Genomic DNA, 9347 nt, shown 5'->3' on the forward strand with positions numbered 1-9347 from the left:
TATTTAATATACAGTTTTATTGCTCTTTTTTATTTGCCCCCAAACTATTTTTAAATCAAAGGTACATCTTGACATTAATGATAATTTGAGATCACAGACATGCAATATGTTTTATATTTATTTTCAGTTCCTTTTATCCTCTTTTTTTGGTCAGAAAATCCACATAGTCTGATGCTATTTCTCTCATTTTATATCACTATTTTTTTAAAGATTTTATTTATTTGTTTGACAGAGACAGAGACAGCGAGAGAGGGAACACAAGCAGGGAGAGTGGGAGAGGGAGAAGCAGGCTTCCTGCTGAGCAGGGAGCCTGATGCAGGGCTGGATCCCAGGACCCTGGGATCATGACCTGAGCTGAAAGCAGATGTTTAACGACTGAGCCATCCAGGCGCCCCTCATTTTATATCACTATTATTCTAACCATTTTTCTCTTTGTCCTTGCCCTCTGCAATCTATGAGATTTTTTCCAAAAGTTGTCCTCCAAGTCAAAACCTAATTTTCCAGCAGGTTGACCCATGCCTTCCAATTTGGGTTTTGGTTTTATGTCCTTTCTGTGCTTTCCTTGGCTTTGTCTTTTTTGCATTACCTCTTGCATTTCTCTGAGCCCTTGCTTTAGAAAACCTGTGTTCTCTAATGCCTTAGAGTTTAGAGTAATTTTCCTCTGTTTCCTGGAACAATTCTTCATCTTTGTGTTGCATATAACAAATGCTTCCTTTTTTCTTGGAAGTATTTTTGCATAAAACCCATACTGATGCTTTAGGTTTTCTGTGCATTTCTTTGAATGTGTGTTTCAGCGAGGGTGAAAGGTAAAGTTCAGGCAGCAGGGATCCACAGGATTTAGTCCTACACATTTCACATTGATAGTTCTCGGCTATTCTGTAGTTTATTGTTACTGAGAATAGACATTTCCCTCTCATTATACTCTTAGCTGCTTGTTACTACTTTATAGAAAAACTATTGGTTTCTTTCCTAAATTTATCTTGTAGTCAGTTATCTCAATTAACTCAATTGATTTCCAGTTTTTCTCTTAGCTATGGTCTATGTGAAACAGCAAGCACTTGCAGCATGCATGTATTTCTTATTATGTACCAGTCACTATTTCTTGTTCTTTATCTTTACAACATCTCTATGAGGCGAGTACTACTATTACCTCATAAGACAGAAAAAAATAGTGTTGTTACGTGTCTTACCCAAGTTTACACAGCTAGTAAGTGATTAAATGCTGATTTGAACCCAGGTATATAGGCTTTTAGATCATTAAATCATCTTTAATTATGAAATTACAAAATTTCATTATGTTATCTCCTTCTTTCCCAACTTTTTCTTACCTTATTGCAATGGTAAAAATGAAGTATGCCAAGTTATCTTCCTTCTCTCATTTCTTCTACAGCCTGACCCTTCCTGATTAAGGAGGTCAACTGGGTGCCAGAAAAGCTAAGGTCTAGAGTAGCTCTGTGCTGAGCATGTGCTCATACACAAGGGTTTAATTCTAAGCCTCAACTTTTCTATCAATGAAGTGGTAATAAACACATCTATTTTTTGACCTCTCAGGATTACTGTGAGATTTAAATAGAGCCATTTATGTAAACTGCTTCAAGACCTCAATAGAGATACCATTATTAGCACAATTTCACACCCAGAGCACTTCTAGTTCAGGGGCCTCTCTGCTTAACTTGAACATCTTCAAGCCATCTAGTTGCCTAGAAACTTATTATCACATCTTCTCTACCACCTTCTATTCTCCAATGCACACACATGTACACACCACTATCCACCACAACCACTGTCACTTTACTATCTCCAAAGAACCATTCTTGTCCTGCATTCATTTTTCAGAAACTCCTAGTTGCCTATTCATTACCCAGTATTCCCTCTTTATCAACAGAACTCCTATACTGATGGATAGGGCAAGGTGCTCAGCTATAAAAACACATTTCCAAACCTCCATTGCAGCTAATGCTAGCCAATGAAATAAATACTGAAGGTGGATGAACCGGTAGAAGAGTAGGTCTTTTTGCATGATGATTATACCCTCACTACTAATAAAGAAACAGGCTCAGAGAGGTAGTACAGCTTGCCCCAAAACTTTCAGTCTCTCTGACTGCAAAGATAATGTTCCTTCCACTGCACTACACTGTCCTTATCTATTCTGGTCTCTTCATATCCTTTATTATCTTCCAACCAGGCTAAGGGGGAAGTCTCAAAGTATCACTCCTGTCCATCAAAGAAAGTAGAATTTTACAGTGGCTTTTCAGAGACCAAGTCTTGAATTACAGTATGACCCCAAAACATAGCTTGAAGGATTAGAATTCAAGCAGGTCAGAAGAATCCAGGGCAGGACCACAGAGCAACTGCCAATGCCCCACTGGCTTCTCCTTCCTCATAAGGTAAGCATGAATCTCCTTTGTATCCTAGGTCCCAACTTTGCCCAGTGTCCATCACCTTCTCCTCTGTACCTGCTCAGAGAGGACCTGGATTTGAGATCCTAGGAGACTGACAGAGGCATCCTCAAAGCAAACTCCAATGCCATGAAAAGTACACATCTCAAGTAAATTCCTGTCCCCCACTGTCAGAGCTAGAGGGTTCTGGATAAATGTCCCGGGGTTAAAAATTATTTTCTTTTAGAAGGTTATTTGAACTTGAAGGAGGGAAATAACAACATAAAATATGACCAAAAAAGTCCATTATCAAAGGATGCTGAGTATATATGCCCTTTGAATTCTTATGATCTAGCTCTGTGTGCAGCTATGATTCAGGATGAGGAATATTTACAGTGGCAAGCTTTATTTTCACAGGCACATGACATTCTTAGCAATAACTTGTAATTTTAACTGACATTTCTAAAGTTGTTTTCAAAACAGAAGTTAGCCTTTGACATCTGTGAGCAAGCCTCTCAAATGTTTTAACTTAAAACATGCATACATAATTAACCATGATCATTGTATTAAGTATTTTGTCTACTTAACATATTAATAAAGATTCAATATTGTAACCATATAGCAGGTAGGAAACTCTGGGGAGATACTTTGGAATAATGCTGGCAAGTACCACATCAAAAGCATACATCCTGCATCCACCCATTGACCAGAGGGGAAAACTGAGAAACATCCACAGACATTTGCTCCAGAGTCTCAGAATGACTCAGTAGTAGATTTAGACTTAATATTTAAGTTAAGCCACCAAAGGAGAATAAAAACCACAACTAACAGCAAACCATTCATACAACTTTCATCATCAAATATGTCATGGGCGAGGTTCTCAGCAGGGATGAAGGAATCTGCAGGAATGGTTCAGAACCTTGGACATCAGGGAACAGCATAATTTGGGTCCCTATGGCATCCATAATCATTTCCAAAGGGCTTTCCCATAGCAACTGATTTCTTCTCAGAGTTTGTATGAGGTAGCTAGCGCTGGTACCGGATTCATCAATGAAGATGACAAATTGTCTTTCTCACTTTGATTCATAAGAAATCTCAGGATCCCTATATGTTCTACTTGTAAAATTTATCAAGTAGACTTCAATACAAACATCAAAAAATATGTCTTTAAGGATTTTTAGAGTTTTTATTAAGGATTTTTGTTCAGAACTCACAAAGTAAATCTCTTTCAAAATATCTAATCTGGCATTCTGGGTTAAAAACAGTATCAAAAATTAACCTCAGAAGGAGTACTTAAATACCAAAACCCGAAATAAATGTGAGGGTATGAAGCACTACACCAAATTACAAAGATCCTGGTTAAAGGAAAACTACTCCACCAGTCTGGAGATTTTAAAAGTACACAACTCCCTCCTTCACTTCGAAAGAACCTTGCTTGGAGCCTTGCACATAGTAGAGACACGGTAAAATTCCTTAAAGCCCTGAGTGCTCTTTGGAGGAAATCAAAGATCACAGTTCACAGTTTGACACTGAACAGCAATTCCCACACGCCATGAGTGTTTCAAAGTTCTTGTTATATCTGAATATTTCCCAGCATCTAATGCCTCATGGCTTATTATCTATGCAGCCCTTCCTGTTCACTTGGAAGTTCCTACATGGAGTGAGGGGTGCAAGTCTTAAACTAAATGACCTTAAAGTCAGGGGTAAGCAAATGTTAGCTTCAGCAGATTCTCCTGGAGGGCTTGTGAAAACATACATTCCTGGTCCCCATACCTAGAGATTCTGGTTCGGCAGGTCTGGCTTGGAGTCCAAGAATTTGCATTTCTAACAAGGCCCCAGGGGATGGGGATGCTGGAGGTCCTTGCACCACACTTCAAATAGCACCGCTCTAAGGTCCTTTCCAATTCTAAAAGTCTAGCCTTTAAGAACCTAGTCTCAACAATTTGCAAGATTCCTTAGAGTCTGGGATTTTAGGACATCCCACAGGTGCAAAATCACCAGAGGGGAATAACCTCATTCATACCGGCATTATCTGCCCTCTGCGCTTTCCTTGCCCACCTGGGGCCTCAGGCCCCCCGCACCTCACACTCACCGAGCTTCCCGAACTTCCCCGGGTCTGGGGCCGCTCAGAATCCCACAGCCCAATCCCCAGCTCTGCAGAGGTCCGCAGGGCGCCCTCGGCGGACCTGAGGGAGCGCGCGGGAAGCCAGGGTCCGCGCTGCGCCGCCCAGGTGGTAACCAGCTGCAGCTTCTTATAGCTGCCGCTGACCCTTGACCTTGGCCAGGCTGCCCTACTAGCTGGGGCTTTTAACTGCTCGCGGGTTTACATGTGAGTGTCTAGAGACAGTCCAGCTGCCTGTTGGCTTAGCAGCGATTCCGGAGAAGCCGGGGGCTGCCAAAAGAACTTGAGAAGTTTCTCAGAAACCGAGGGCAGCTTTTATCTGCTGGCTGCTGGGCTGAGGTCACTGCTGCTGCTTGGTTTGAGGACACACTATTTAGTGCCAAGGATTTACTAACTGGTATCTGCAGAACCCTCCTGCAGAGAAGCAGAGAAAATTCCAAGAGGGGAAGCTGGGGTCAGAGAGAGAGAGAAAGAACACCTATGCTAAGGGTAACAGTTCTCTTCAGGAGCTTGCAGCAAGAGCAGAGTTGGAAAGTGAAAGGCAACAGAAATGAAGATGTGATTTAGCACACAGATCACAATGGAGAACTCCGGAAGCACTGTCTAGTCTTAGATGAGGGCTTGTTTCTTTGCTTGGCTTTCTCCTGGGCATGTGCTCACAGCTGAGCTCTTATATGTACACGTGTTCCCAGCTGGTGTCCTTGAATACTGTCTGTCTGTGCCCAGTGAAGAGACACGCTGAAGTCACTCACACTGATGAGAATTTGTTAAAAAGCCAAGAGCAAACACAAGAGATGGGAGCTTCCTCTCACTCAGCACGGACCTCTGAGGCACTAGGCTGCTTGATTCTGGGACTGCTTCCGAAGTAAATCAGAACGTTTCCAAGTATTTCTCAGAAGGGATGGGGTTGGAAGGATGGAGAGAAGGAAAGTGAATGAAGGCTCTCAGGAATTCCCCCCCCCTTTTTTTTAAACAGAGAACACAAATAGGAGTAAACTAATAACTTAGTTTTTTTTTTTTTATTAACAAGGGGGGAAATGGTTTTCCTCAGAAGATGGGGTATTTGCTCTAAGCCAAAGGGGTCCTGGACTTCTGGAATCCACTTAGTACAGTCAGGATTATGGGATGTTCTACACAAAACATCCTGAAATCCTGGATTTGAACACAGTTCTGTTCAATTTTGGGAGGAGGTCTCAGCCAGGACCACAGGGGGCAGAGACCCACAACCTGCTTATTTGGTTCCTCTCTCTACTAAGGGCACACATGTGCACGTGTGTGTGTGTGTGTGTGTGTGTGTGTGTGTGTTGGGGGGTGAGGACGTGTGCTTTGAGTATTCACCATCCTTGGTGCCACCCACCAGACCTGTTCTGACGATCAAACACAACCCACCTCAACAATCCTCCAAGTGATATAATGAGAATCAGTGTAACCCAATACAAGCAGAATGGCTGGGGAAGATGGGAGGCTGTGCTCTTTGTACAACACGCAGCATTGTTTCTAGAACATTATCAGAAAAAAAACTTCAAGTTTCCATAGAACAGTTTCCCTGGTTGAGATGCACTCCCCACCTAACCCAAGACCCATCCTCTAATATCAGTGAATCTCAGATTCTGTTCAGACTCTTAACAGAGAATGTGCCCTTGGCCATCAGAGTGAAACACAGCAAGCGACACTGAAGGCTGGAAGCTCCAAAAGCTGGAGTCCTGGGGACAAATTACACTTCCAGTTCATGTTCATGCCTGGCCCCACTGGAAGCCTTGCTCATGCTGTGTCCATACACCCTCAGTGTGCAAATATTTATAATTTGAACCTTCCTCCTCAACCCAGAGTAAAATCCTGAGGGAGGAAAGGAAGCCGGCTGCACTTCAGGAGAAGGGTGAGACCCTTTCTCCATGATTAGTGAAGTAGTATTCAAATAGCGCTGGGGTCAAAGGAAGTTGGCTTCTGAGTAACTTTTCTGGAAAGTATTATTTTAGGAATGTTTTTACTTACAATACAATTCCAATGTAGTTTTCACGACCACAATGACACAAAAGTGGCTTTGGGGATCTACATACAACCTTTTCCAGAGAATTCAACACTTCCTTTTCCTTTCTTTTGCTTGTAAAACTTAAACAACCTTTTTCCTTGGAGAAATTTTAATGCGAAGTTTGCTTCTATTGAGAATTACATTCATCCTCCTAAGGATGCATTAATATCAATTAATTTGTTTCAGAAAGTAGGAGTTTTAAGCTGAACATTTGAAGGAATTCAGACACTAAAATCACCAAGTTTTTGATTTCCTAATACAGAAAATAGCCTTATTGGACTTATTTTACATGTATCTGACCTTGGCTTCATTTTCTCTAGAAAATGGCCTTTTTCTTTAGAAAATGAAAAGTTATTGAGTCAAAGAAAAGGAATCCAGAATTTCCAAATTGTGGAAACAATATGAAATGTTTTTCAGAGAATTCACCACTGGTTATATTTGCTGTTCATTAACCCAACCTCAACAGTCTGGGATTTTTGCAACTATTTTAAATAACGAGATAACGTATCAAATTGTGTTCTAGCCTTCATTCTTTAGTTCCCATGGAGAAATACTGGTGGCATTTCCAAAAATGTGAAACCCATGCTACCAGAAATACACAAGATGATTTTGGATAGGAGATGATTTAAATGAACATGATTGACTTTCTCCTTGATACAATCAGAATTATTAAAAGATGCGGGAAAAAGAAAACACTTCTCTCACCAAGTGACTCAATGTCACTCTGTCATGCCTGTATACCAGTAGGTAGAACAATAAATAAAATTCAATATTGATAACTAAGCCAACATACTTTCTTGAGTGTCCTTGCACTGGCTGTTTCCCAAGTGGCTTCAATTCAAAATAGTATGTTCTTGTAGCATACTCGGGGACAGCCTGCCCTCAGCTCCCATAGTGAGAAGAAGCCTAAAATCTCAAAGTACAAGTTCCCTTGACTTAGCCAGCAAGGATGATAGCTATGAGCCTTTCTAAACAGCCCAAATCCAACTTTAGTTTTGTATCTTCACCTTGATTTTAAAGGTAATGAAAATATGGTAAAATATCTTTTTAAAAATCCTGTTGAACAAGAATATCAATTTTATTATGTATTTCCAAGCTATTTTGGGGAACATGTGCTATCCTTGTTAATGCAATACCATCTGAATTGTAATATGAATTTTGATAGTGACATGATGTAAAAATGGCGGAGATAATTGTGTTTGTCACACCACAATGTCATAAGAATTCAATGAAATACTGTATTCATGTGTCTTAACATGTTGAATAAGAGCTTAATCCTTGGAACAAAATCAACCTTGGTTTGAAACCCAGCTGTTTTGAGGAGCAAGATGGCGGAGGAGTAGGAGACCTAAATTTCATCTGGTCCCAGGAATTCAGCTGGCTAGGGATCAAACCATTTTGAACACCTATGAACTCAACAGGAGATCGAAGAAAAGAATAGCAGCAACTCTCTGAACAGAAAAGCGACCACTTTCTGGAAGGTAGGACGTGCAGAGAAGTGAATCCGAGGTGATATTCGGGAGGATAGACGGCGGGGGGACCTCCTACGGCGACTCCTGGCAAGTGATAGAGCCGCAGAGCACAAAATCGGAACTTTTAGAAGTTGACTCCACTGAGGGACGTCGCTCCAGTGGCTAAGCGGGGGGTGGAACCCTCGCTGGGACAGTGTGGTCTCAGGATCCTCGGGGTCACAGAAAGACCGGGGGTGCCTGAGTGCAGCAGAGCTCCCAGGTATCAGAGTGGGGAAGCCGGCTGCAGAGACGGAGCCGAGGCACGGGCTCTCAGCTCACAGTTGCCATAAACCATGATGTGTGGCTCAGTTGGACCACTGCTCCTCCAGCAGGGACCCAACAAGCGGCAGATCCGGGGAGACTCCCCTTCCTCCCCCAGGAGGAGCAGCACGGGAGTGCACTGCAGGGATCTGCTGGGTTTGGAGACTCCACACCGAGTTGGGAGCCAGAGACAGAAATGCTCGGTTGCAGGCCGGGTGAGCACGGAGTGCGGCCAGAGACCAGGGAGACGGGAGTGACTGACTGCTTTTCTCTGGGGGCTCACTGAGGAGTGGGGCCCCGAGCTCTTGGCTCCTCCGGGGCGGAGATTGGGAGGCCGCCATTTTCACTCTCGTCCTCCAAAGCTGTACGGAAAGCTTGCAGGGAACAAAAGCTCCCGAGAGCAAACCCTGAGCAGATTGCTTAGCCCCGACCGACAAGGGCAGGGCAATTCCACCTCCAGCAAAGACATTTGGGAACCACGGCAACAGGCCCCTCCCCCAGAAGATCAGCAAGACCAGGCCAGCCAAGACCAAGTTTACCGATCAATAAGAACCGCAGAATTCCAGCGCTAGGGGACCACCGCACATAGAATTCATGGCGTTTTATCCCCCCGTGATTCTTTAGTCTCTCAAAGTGAATTTTTAAATTTTTCTTTATTTTTTTCTTTTTCTATTTTTTTAATTTTTCTTTTTCCCTTTTTCAACCAACATCTTATCAATCCCTTTTTTTTAATCTTTTTTATTTTTCATTTTTAGAGTCATATTCTATCCCTTCATTGTAGTTAACCTTATTTTTTGTACATATATAAGTTGTTCTCTCTTTAAAATTTTGGGATACAGTTTCTTCTAACAGACCAAAATATACTCTAAATCTCTAGTGTAAGGCTTTGTTCTAGTCTCCTGCCTGACCACATTCTCTCCTTTTTTATTTTTTTCTTTTTAAATTTCTCTTCATTCTTTTTTCAACCAACTTCTTATCTTATCAATTCCTTTTATAAAATCTTTTATAATTTTCATCTTTACAGTCATATTCCATCTCTTCATCAC

The 9347-nt window shown here is 42.0% G+C and overlaps 1 protein-coding gene across 1 annotated transcript in view; it reads right to left on the reverse strand.

Annotated features, from left to right (window-relative positions):
- Positions 1 to 4557, reverse strand: part of COL6A5 (collagen type VI alpha 5 chain) — a 159194-nt gene extending 154637 nt beyond the window's left edge. The window contains exon 1 of the mRNA XM_073883726.1: positions 4471 to 4557. The gene's annotated coding sequence lies outside the window, so the exon portion shown is untranslated. The remainder of the gene's footprint in view (positions 1 to 4470) is intronic.
- Between the last annotated feature and the right edge of the window lie 4790 nt (positions 4558 to 9347).

This window comes from Callorhinus ursinus, unplaced genomic scaffold, assembly GCF_003265705.2.
Source record: "Callorhinus ursinus isolate GAN/ISIS: 27379988/994484 unplaced genomic scaffold, GSC_fseal_2.0 scaffold1, whole genome shotgun sequence".
Lineage (NCBI taxonomy): Eukaryota > Metazoa > Chordata > Mammalia > Carnivora > Otariidae > Callorhinus > Callorhinus ursinus.